This window comes from Malus domestica, chromosome 03, assembly GCF_042453785.1.
Source record: "Malus domestica chromosome 03, GDT2T_hap1".
In the NCBI taxonomy this organism is placed as follows: Eukaryota; Viridiplantae; Streptophyta; class Magnoliopsida; order Rosales; family Rosaceae; genus Malus; species Malus domestica.
This window is the reverse complement of record NC_091663.1, coordinates 30,330,252-30,342,246: the sequence shown is the minus strand read 5'-3', so window position 1 is coordinate 30,342,246 and position 11,995 is coordinate 30,330,252. Positions and strand designations below refer to the sequence as shown.

At 37.7% G+C, this 11,995-nt stretch overlaps 1 pseudogene; it reads left to right on the top strand.

Moving 5' to 3' along the window:
• The first annotated feature begins 485 nt into the window (after positions 1–485).
• LOC103419046 (expansin-A12-like) lies at positions 486–3,957 on the top strand (annotated as a pseudogene).
• Positions 3,958–11,995: the final 8,038 nt, after the last annotated feature.

The window sequence follows — 11,995 nt, the reverse complement described above, 5'->3', positions numbered from 1 at the left end:
GTGTCCATATTTGAGTTTGTACTAAGTAATTGGAAACTCAGATTGGTAGCTTCGTGCATGTTCGTAGCACTTGAATTTGGTCATCATCGTATCAGTTCATTGATTTTCCAATGCCCAACAAAATCACCGACATGTTACTCTGAAGAAACAGCAAATCGCACAGTGCTTATCTGCCATCACATGCACTTGCTCCCTCATGTTTAAAAAATGTCAGTCCCTCTACCGTACATGTCTTTCCGTACTTCATAAGACGTGGGAAAACGCGTATGCTTTGCAAATACTGATTTTTGTAAAATACGATATCATGCATGCATTACTGATAATTTTCATTTTATTTTATTTTAGTCACCGGCAATCCTTTTTTCATCAGTCTATAAATACTAAATGGAAACTGCTTCTTCAAGGTATATTTTAAAGTACTTGAGAGTTTGTCTGAAAACAAATTTGGCAAATTACATTTGTGTATGTATAGAGAGAGAATTAAAATGGGGCATAGTCTTGCAGTTTCTTGTGCTCTTTTCTGGAATATTTTCTTGTTTGCTATCACCAATGTTGAAGCCAACGGATGGCTTAGTGGTCATGCAACTTTCTATGGGACCAACCAGGACCCAGCTACCCTTGGTAAGTCACTTGAATTCTTAATGCTAGGTTGATAAAAAAAAGTTCTTATTGATAGAGAGACCAACTATTTAGACCAAATTTAATTTGTAAATTATATGAAATGGTTATTGATGATTAGATTACTACTTAAGTGTTGATTAACATATTTATTTGTTATTGGCGACGCATCACTTAATTTGCAAATTTGGTCTAAAAGTTGGTCTACCTAGCTTACTTGATGAGAAAATATATTGTTTCATTTAGGGGTGGGTTCAAAAAACCGAAAACCGAAAAAAACCGAAAACCAAACCGAACCGAGGCCAAAAAAAACCGAACCGAAAAAAAACCGAACCTAAACTGCCAAACCGAACCGAACCGAATCTGGCTGGTTCGGTTTCGGTTTTTAAGGTTCAGAAACCGAACCGAACCGAACCGAACAAATATATATTTAATAATTTTCAATATTATAAATAATTTAGTGATACAATCATAACAAGACATAACCTGTTACCAAGTTGGTTTGCTTGAAACTTTTCAAGCCCTGCGCATGGGTTCGAATCCTCATGCCTCCAAGGTTTCAGAATTTTTTTTTAGTTTTTTTGAGCAATCAACAAACCTTTTAACTTAAAATTAAATAAATACTAAAAAACATTTTGGCAGCAGGGTTTGAACCCCTGACCTTATGCTGGGGAAAATTGCTTCAAACCAACTTGACTGTAGGCTTTATGTTGTTATAATTGTACCAGTAATATATTTATAGGTTTCTAATATTTAATGCTTTATAAAACCGAACCGGGCCGAAACCGAACCGAGAAAAACCGAACCGAATACAAACCGATTGAAAACCGAACCGAACCGACCCGAACAGTAATTTCGGTTCGGTTTTCGGTTTTGGCAAAAAACCGAACCGAACGGAACCGAACCCACCCCTAGTTTCATTTGTGTAACTTTACTAGTTAATTTCTTATTATTATTTCAAAGTTTTTTTCTAGAGTGCTGATAATATGTTTTCTTATTAATTTTTTTATTATGTTTTTAAAAAATGTCCTCCTGCCACCTCACATTTTTTTTAATATCAAATATGTTTTAGGAGTGTCAATAACAACGCATTTTATATTTTCAAATCTGTTTTAATCATACTTTTTTTATTAACTTGTGCGGATGTGTCATGCTCGAATTGGATATATATAAATGAGTTTGTGCAGTACTCGGTGGCCATCATTTAATAATGTCAATTAAAATTGAACCTTAATAACATTATTGCCAATGATCGGCTGGTGTAATGGCATGCAGTCTTTACTTTGTTATAGAAAATTTTGGATCAAATCTCATTCAATAGTTCTTGGTTTTAACGAAACAAAATCTTAATAACAATATTGTTGATCATGTGTACGCAGGTGGTGCTTGTGGTTATGACAGTACCATCCACGCGGGGTTTGGAGTGAATACAGCGGCCGTGAGTAGCACACTTTTCAGAGGAGGCGAGGCGTGTGGGCAGTGGCGGAGCTAAGATTTTTTGTGAGGAGTGGCCTTAAACAAGTATAGAAGGAGAAAAAATGAATAGTGGTTATAAAATTACTAATGCAAAACATCATAATATTTATCCAAATAATTAAGTAGTCAAAATTAACATATGCATAGATAATTTTATCTATCCATAGTAATCAAAATTATTCTTGACGAATTGCAATGAAACAGTTGCATAATGTCATCTATAGTATTTAAATAATTATTAAACTGAATAGAGAGAAGTACGAAAATCTTTGCAAACCCTAAAACTCAAGTAAGAGGTGGGATAGAATAGAAACAAATGTTTTATAGTGAATAATAGAGTATTACAAACCTTTTTGTTCTTTATTCAATAAATTTGGGATTTAGAATGGCTAAATATATGAAATTCAATAAGAAAAGGTGAAAACTCCCCCGTGCATAAGTGAAAGACGATTTTATTTTAATTAAAAGTGAATGATGGGTTTTAATTTAATGTTATTGATTTGTGAGAGGGTTGTGCTATCCACACACCTCTTTTTGCTTTCCATACACCCTCTCAATTTGCGATCATCTGATTGAATGAATTGAATATCGAATGACATAAATTAACAAGAGTGTGTTAAAGGTAAAAAAATGTATGCAGATAACACTACTCTTTGTGATAAATGACCATTTAAAATATATACTTATTTTTTGGATGGTATCTATGAGATGAAAAATAGATAATGAATGAATTTGTTTTAGTTGTTGAGAAGGGCTGCAAAGCAATAGAAATAGGTGTAGTAGACTAATCTTATTTTTTAAGTGAGAGTAGGCCTAGGACTACTGTAGTCCTTAACTGCCTCCGCCACTGCATGTGGGGCTTGTTACCAAGTAATGTGCAACTACAACACAGATCCGAAGTGGTGCCTTCGAGGTCGTTCTGTGACAGTTTCCGCCACCAATTTCTGCCCCCCAAACAACAACGGAGGGTGGTGCAATTTTCCTCACCAACACTTTGACATGTCCATGCCTGCTTTTCTTCGCATTGCCCGACAAGGCGATGAAGGCATAGTTCCTGTCGTTTATAGAAGGTAGCAACAATGTGGTCAATATATATTTATTACACAATAATTCACAAGGCCACTTAGTACTACAATCTATTTGTATTCATCTTCACTTGTAAGTGAGAAGTCTTAGGTTCGGTTCTCGCCAAAGACGAATTTGAATCACATTATTGTTAGCCCATTATGAGGCTAAACCCATCCTATTAAAGGAGATTCAAACTTGAGTGCAGTCTAGACCTTATATTGATTGTTGCATTATAATTCAAATATACATTATTAATTGATCGTTGTGTTGATTTGATAGATTATGAGAAATGTTAATTAGCATTTCAAAAATGTCATCCTGCACTTCTTATTTATAAAAAAATAATGAATTAATACATGATTACATATTTAGACTGTCAATAGCAACTCCGTATTATAACTAACAACACTTTTAATTGTCGAATATTATAATTAATAACCTCGAGCATCCACTTTGCAATGTGTGTATGAACCAAAAGGGTATCGTGTAAAAGAAGAGGCGGAGTCCGATTCACCTTGAAGCGACAGTCAAGTTTCAACATGGTGATGTTCTCCAACGTCGGGGGAAGCGGTGACGTGAAGGCTGCATGGATTAGAGGGTCGAGGATGAGAAGAGGAACGTGGCTGCCCATGCACAGGAACTGGGGTGCAAATTGGCAAAGCAGCATCGACCTTCGAAACCAGAGACTCTCGTTTAAGCTCACATTGATTGATGGAAGAGCAATTGTATTTTCTAATGTTGTTCCTTCCACTTGGGGGGTTTGGGCAAACATTTTCATCCCGCAACCAGTTCTGATCTTACGTACCATTCATTCTTAACTAATTCATCAAAACAAGTTGGGAATCATTATTTTATTTGTATGTTTATTCAACTATATATAGAAATTAATAAAGATATTATACAATTACGACATTTCATCTTTCAAATTTTTATTTCTTAGTTTATGTATAAAGTTGCAGCAGTAATGTGCATACTTATTTTCATAGTCCAGCTCCTTGCCCATCCAAATTTATAAAGGGAACAAGGAAATGAACAATTTAACATCTGCATGTATAATTATTATCTGCCAATAATTTGTAAGCTTTATTCCCTAGCTAAGACATTACTCAAAAATCATTCAACACATAAACTATAGAACGCAAGATCCAGTTACTTATTTTAGATTATCCATTAATCTTTAGTATGAAATATAATGGTCAAAGTTTCTTCAGAGTCAATTTCTTTTTTTTTTTTTTGAAAGCAACGGCAGTAGTTCATTGATTGGAGATAAAAAGAAGGGTTTTTATCACAAATGGTCTCTGAAATTAATCCTTACCATCAAGATGGTCCTTAAAATTAAAAATCAATCAATGTAGTCCCTAAAAATAGGTGTCGCAAATCAATGTGGTCATTCCGTCACAATTTTGTTAAAAATTCCGTTAAATGCTGATGTGGCACATAAATGGACCCTACAAGATTTACGGGTTTTATTTTTTTATTTTTATTTTTTTTTATCACAAATGGTTCCTGAAATTGACACAATGGAATTTTTGCACAATGAATTTTTTTCTTATAGTAAGGCCTATTCCGAAAAGGGATCACTTCTCAAAGGTACAAGGCTTAACCAAGGCCTAAGAAGGGGTTTTGAAAGCTACATCCAAGCTGATTGAAGGGAGATTTGAATTTTGTATTTCCCTGGAGGGCCTGTGTTGCAATAGGTCCTTGCCCTTGGGAATCAGTTTCCATGTCGGAGAGGTTGTGCGAAGTCACAACCGTCATTTCTTGGTTGATTTGTTGTCTTTCTAGTGTTCCCGAGTTGTATTCTTTTGACATCTCGACGGTGAAGACCTCGTCATTGTAGCTTGGGAAAAAAAATCCATGATGTCTTCACTCTCCTCTCCCAATCCTTCAGCTTGGGACCATGGCGTGTCACAGCTTTGTGGCTTGAGTATTTGCACCGGAAAGTCTCATCCATGCTTCCGAAAGGATCCCAGATGGCTTTCGGTGGCTTGGGGTCGTTGATCACAAGTGATAGGTATCATCATCTTTAGAGTATATAATGATAGCTGCTACCTATTTCTCTCGGCGTTTTGGAAAAAGGTCAGTGTATATGGCTTGCATCTTGCATGGAGAATTTTTTGCAAAAGTTTGGCATACAATAGAGGGCTGTCCCACATGCTTATGGTAGCAACAGTACTTGGGATCCTTTCTATCTTCACTGGAAAGGGTTTTGTATGGCTAGGGCAGCTTAATGGCCTCATCTGCGAGCATGGTGTCGAGGATAGCTTGGAATTCCTCGTTGTTGCATGCTAGTGGAGAATAGGTTTCCATATTGCTCTCTATTTCCTTCCTTTTTCGCGGGTTGCAGTCAGATCCGTCATCCACGGGTAGGGCATAATGAGCTTCCTTCTTGTCAGTTTTCCAGGGTTTCCTTGTGGAAGGCTTAATAGACAAGCTGGTATTCCTCACTGTTTCTAAGAGCCCCAAGAACTGGCTGATATTGATGTTTTCCAAGTACACCTTATAGTCAGCAACAATGTTATTGATACAGATCTCCACAAGGGCTTTCTCATCCTTTTCGTCATAGCAGTCAATGGCGAGGTCTCGAAAATGCTTGACAAAAGTCACCATATCTTCCCTGTGCTTTTGACGCATATTGTTGAGCTGAGTTGTCATGACTTTTTCCTCATGCTGGAAGTACTTTTTACAGAACTTGCCTGCCAGTTCTTCCCAAGTTCGGATGGAACTTGGTGCGAGGGTGGTGTACTAAGTATAGGCATGATCCATTAAGCTTTTTGAAAACTCCCTGAGACGGAGGATGCTGTCGCCGACATAAGAATCTAAAGCGTAAATGAAACGACTTATATAATCCTTAGGGCTACCTTTCATTCCATCAAAGAGACCAAGGTTGGGAGTTTCGTATTCCTCAGGATATGGCATGTGGAGAACGTTGGTTGGATATGGTGGCTCAGGAACATATTTCTAATCCTTCGAACTCATGTGAAGCTCCTTTTCGAGCATAGTTATGACGTCTTCATAAATGACAAATGATGGTGCTTTCTTAGGACCTTTGCCACCACCAGCAGCAGTTGACTCCTCTTGAGAAGCCTTTTTCTTGGGCGTGCAGTCCTTGTCACTGGCTTTCTCGCTTGGCTTCGGGATCGAGTTCTTCAACTCTTTCACAAAAGCAGCAATTTCTTTTTGGGCTTCACCCAAAGGATGGATGGCTGCGATGATATCCGACATGTCATATTTGTTCGGATTTCCTGGCTTTCTTGATGCTGGCCTTCGCGTTGAGACTTGTCAAGTCGAGAAGCAACCTTGCCTGCGTCTGAGTCATTGCCACTCTTAGTAGTGTTTCTCCTGGATCTTGGAGCCATGGAATGAAGATTGTGACATGTCCCCAGTAGAGTCGCCAATTTATGTTGGGGGACTTTTAGGTCAAGGTGGACTTGGGGTTTAAGAACATCATTTTGTCTCCTTTAGTACAAATTCGTAACAAGTCTCAGGATATCTCGAAAGAGTTAGCTTGTTTTAAGTGTCTTAAGAAATACGCTGGTAATATCCACAACTCGAAGATAACATGATTGATCAAGATAATGACTTGCTTAAGTGAAGCGTCATGTGGAAGCTAGAAGATTCAGTTTAACATGAGAGAGAAAGGGTTTGCATAGTTGCATGGCATTCTTAGCTGCATGATTTGGGCTTTCCTAGGGTGATAGCAAGGCTTCTAATGGTTGAGATGTTTGATGGAAGGTTGTGGGAATTACTAAGGTTGCATGGATGGTGATGTTTGAGGCTTGGAGTATGCTTTTGGGCTAACTGGAACTCTCTGGGCTTATTTCCTGGGTGGTTCTCTCTTCTTGCGTTTCTCATATCTCTCTCTCTCTGTTACTCTGTGTGTTCTTCTCCCGATTCTGTAATGGTTTCTCTGTCCTTATGTAAATGAATGGTTATTCTCTAGGTTTCAAGAGAATCTCCATTTGTGGCTTGGTCTTCCCCTTATTTCTCCTTAGGCCTCCTATTATTCCCTTTTTTATGTAAGATAGATGCACTGTTGAGACCTGCAGTTTTTTTTTTCCTGAGATGCGACTTTCCGCAGGTGCTACTTTTGGTAGTGCACCTCACGACTTTCACGTGTTGGTTGGCTGTGCAAGCTGGGAAGGGAAAGTCAGCATTAAATGCCTGACTTGCTGGCTTAACGTGCATTTAATGCATAAATCTAGTTTAGCTTTAACTAAGGGGGTTGGCTTGCTAGGGAAAAGGGTAAACTAGGCTAGTTCTCTCTCAATGTTGCCTGGATGAAATACAAAGGGTATGTGCTTGGATCTTTGGGTCCCCAAACAACCTAAAGTCTTCAATGACCCTGATTCCACATAGGCCCGATAACCTTCCGTTACCATCCACACCACAACCCACTTGACAAGCCCCGAATATGTGACTTGGACTTAGCATAAATAATGACTAAGGAAGCATGGCGTGATGAATAGGCATGAGCATGGCATGGCATGAATATCTGACTTAATCACCGTGGCATGACATGTTTATAAATATATTCCTCGTAGATCTCGCGCCTTGGCATGTGTTTGGGCTTGAATGTAAGCTTTGCGTGACAATTAGGTCTTGAGACTCGGTTGGATTGGTGTGTGACATTTTTGGGCCCCAACAACATGCAACATCATTTAGGGGATTAAGGGCTACTTAAGTGCTTTGGATTTATAGTCTATCTTAAAACCGTATTAGACTGTTAAATATGTATAGCAAGTTGACCATTATTTGTTTCAAATAATCTATCAAAAAATTATTAACAATCTACGCTGGATAAATTGCATAGCCTTCCAAGAAAAAGTGCACTGGATCACATTAATTATATACATCAAGTCTCACCGGATTCTTGAAAGGTGACAATAAATTAGTCTTCCATATTTACCAATATTACACTTCTATGTTTTGCCCCATCCTCCAAAAAAAAAAAAAAAAAAAACTAATGACTAAAATTAACATTTCTACAAATAAAAATGTAATATGATGTTATGAAGAAGATTAAACAGTTTCCTTCAGAATTTATCTAAGTACTCAACAAGTCTCTTACATTTTGTTGAAAAAATAAAAAGCAAAATTAAAGTGATTGATTTTTTTGTCAAAGTGAGATTCACAACCTAAGTGGGTTAGGCGCAATTTCTTAATTTTCAAACACTTAAGGATTAATCGAAACGATAGTCAGCCGCCTAGCGCCTAGGCGGGGTTAGACGAGAATTTTTAGAAAAGTGATAAAAACTCAACCTACTATCGTTTGGCCATGTTTTTCTTAACAAAAAAAAAAAACTCACTATATAGGCTTTTTAGCCAAAATGGTTCTTGAGATTGACATAACTCCTCACTTTGGTCCCTAACATTGAAAATCGATAGAAGTGGTCCCTAAAATTCGCATAACTCCTCAGTTTGGTCATTTTGTGAAAAATCTCCATTAAATGGAAAAGCAAGTGAACGGGTTGATTGGACAAAAATACTCTCAATTTCACAGAGATTTTTTATGGAAGAACCAAATGATTGACGGTAAACAAACTCAAGGACCACTTCTATCGATTTTCAATCTCGATGGCCAAAGTCAGAGTTATACCGACTCAGGAACCATTTTTACTAAAAAACCTAGACGCATATGCAAAATTGTTATTAACAAAAATTGAATTAAATATGTGCTTCTTTCATAAAGCACTTTAAATATTTTTCCACCTCAACATCTCATCCCTCCTGAGGCCCACACGCACTCCATATAAGGGAAAATCTCTTATTTTTATCTATTGATGATATAACCATCTATCCTTGATCCATCAGAAAAAAAAAATCGGGTAATAAAGGCAATCGGCAGTACATAGATATTCAAAGCAAAAAGAACGAGCGCTATGAATATGGCTAAAATAGTAGATACGTTCTAAACCGATTCTTCACAACTTAATCTATCACGCCCGATTCACTTCACTCCCTAAGGGCGAATTAAGACTAAGGCCACTCTAGTTAGAGCCCGAGTTTACCGGGAGGATCTTGGAGGGGCACCAAATCAAGGCCACCACCCCCGCCCTTTAGAGATAGGGGCACAACAAAAAGTCTTAAAAATAGTGCTACTCAAAGAAGTAATTCCAATTAACCGTCTATTTGCTTAGCACCATACTGCATGGATTATGAATATATAGTATACGTATAGTTTGCGCATGCAAATGTTGCTAATTAATTTTGTTGATGCACAAAACCAGAAGTCTTGGAACAACGTAAATTCGACCGTGAATCTGCAAGAAATGTAAAGAACACAAGATGTATCGTGGTTCACCCCAATATTTGGGCTACGTCCACACTGATATTGTATTTCTCTGATAGGATTGTGAGGGAGAGAGAGAGCCTCTGTAATGAGAGTGAGGCTTTGAGAGGGTGAGAGTCAGGCCTAAGAATTTGCCTCTCTTAATGAGGAGAGTGAGGAGTCCTTTTATAGAATAAGGGCTCCTCACTTATTACGTATTTGCCCATTCATTTATTACATAATTATATTTGAGTCCTCCAAGTATTTATACGAGATCTAAATACGAAGGCCCTAAGTATGATACAAACAATTTTTTTATTTTTAAACCATTTTCTTTGTCAGAAAAACATTAAAGAAACAATGGAAGAGATTTGTTTTATCATTCCAACAAGCAGGTGACAATATGAGATATTTTTCAATGTAACCGGTACATGAGGTGGTACAACACGTATTACTATACAAATGATGAAATATGTGTGTTAAAAAATTAATAACTTAAAAAGTAAAATTTTCCACTACATATATATAAACACGTGGTATACCTCTCATGTTCCGGTCACAATGAAAAATTTCTCGTGACAATATAACCTTTTTGGTTTTGGTCTTGTGATTATATGAAAACATGCAATGTCATTTAGGGGATTAAAGGTTACTTATGTGATTTGGATTTATAGTCTATCTTAAAACTATATTAGACTATTAAATATGTATTAGCAAATTGCCATCATTTGTTTCAAATAAATAATCTATAAAAAAATTATTAACAATCTACGCTGGATAAATTGCATAGCCTTTCAAGAGAAAGTGCATTGAATCGCATTTATTATATACATCACGTCTCACCTTGAAAGGTGACAATAAATTAATTTTCCATATTTACCCATATCACACTTCCATGTTTTACCCGATCCTCAAAAAAAAAAAAAAAAAAACTAATGACTAAAATTAACATTTCTACAAATAAAAATGTAATATGATGTTATGAAGAAGATTAAACAGTTTCCTTCAGAATTCATGTAATACACACACACACAGGCCTATCAGATTTACTTTTCACTCTCAATCGTCAAAAAAATCTGATGAAACATGTATATTGAGAACTTGAAATTTCAGACTTAATTATTAATTAAACGAGAAAAATACATAATGGGCGAGATAAGAAACAAAGGTGATGCAAATATCAAAACGCTTCAGAAAGAATGCCTTCTAGGCTTCTACAACGATGATCTCCACTAGCTAGGCCCCTTTTCATCTTCATCCTCTTCTCGTTTTATTAAAGGTGCTTCAGTTCCTTCGGTGCCAGCATTCTCACTCCGAATTGAGGTACTTGGATCACTTAGACCACTAGCACTCACGGTGGTGGGATTGGCTCTAAAGCATGAAGATGAGCCGCTTTCAAAGGCTAGATCATTAACCAGAGGAAAGAAAGAACTATAGCCTAGAGGATGGAATCTTCTCCCACGACTTGTTTCTTCTTCTAGTTTCCTTTTTCTTGAGTGGAAACTCATATGCCCTCCCAAGGCACTTCTGGTAGAATTTGTTTTGTCACACTGAGAGAACTTATGCTCCCACTGAGGCTGGGCTTGGGTCTGGGGTCGAGGCTGAGGCTGAGATGCTATCGTCGTCGTCGTTGTTGTAGGTACAACAGCAGTAGCAAAAGTAGTAGTATTCAACTCCCTAACAACATGGCTAGGGCCAGAATGATTGCTTGAGATAGACGGCGCCTGTGGATTCGGGGGAATCCTTGGAAAGACTGGGGTTGGGACAAAATTAGGTGTTGTAGGGCTAGTAGCCCGAGTAATAGTGGGTTGGACTTGAGCTTGGTTGCTCATAAAGGTTGGTCTTCCAATATTAATATTGGAAGAGAATGATGGAAGTCTAGGTCTAGTACTAGCCCTAGACATGATGGGGTTAGGACTAATGCTCAGAAGATTGGTTATTAGCGATGGGCGGGTTGATGGTACTTGATGAAATGGAACTTGAGTTCCCCTAGCCAAGTGTTGAGGCAGCCCCCGAGCATTGAATATTCCAGGCAAAATGAAAGTGTTATTCACTATAATATTGCCTGGAAAGTGAGTCAATGGATGTGGTTGAAATGTTACCGTGGAGAGCACCGATACACCCCGATATGCATTTGCATTGATTGATGATGAGGTTTGCAATACATGCATATTTTGTTGGAATGGTCTCACTCCAGGCCAGTTAGCCACACCAGCTAGTGGTGGTTGGTATTGAGCCCTCTGAGTATGAACGAGAGGGCTATTGACATATGAGTATCGGTTGGAAATAGGCAATTGGAGATTGGTATAAACATTTGACCTCTGAAGAGTGGGGATGAGATTAGGGTTTTGGGAACTAGTAGTGATGTTGCTGCTACCATTGTTGTTCCTAGGGAAAGCCATGAGTCTCTGAGGAATAGGATTTGGAAATGTACTAGAGAGTATAGAAAACAAGGTGAAGAGTACTAGCCACTAGCTCTATGTGAGTATGAGAGTGGTGTGGGAAATTCTATATGCTTTGTAAGACTTATATAGTCTGAGAACAAAAATGCATGAAAGGAAA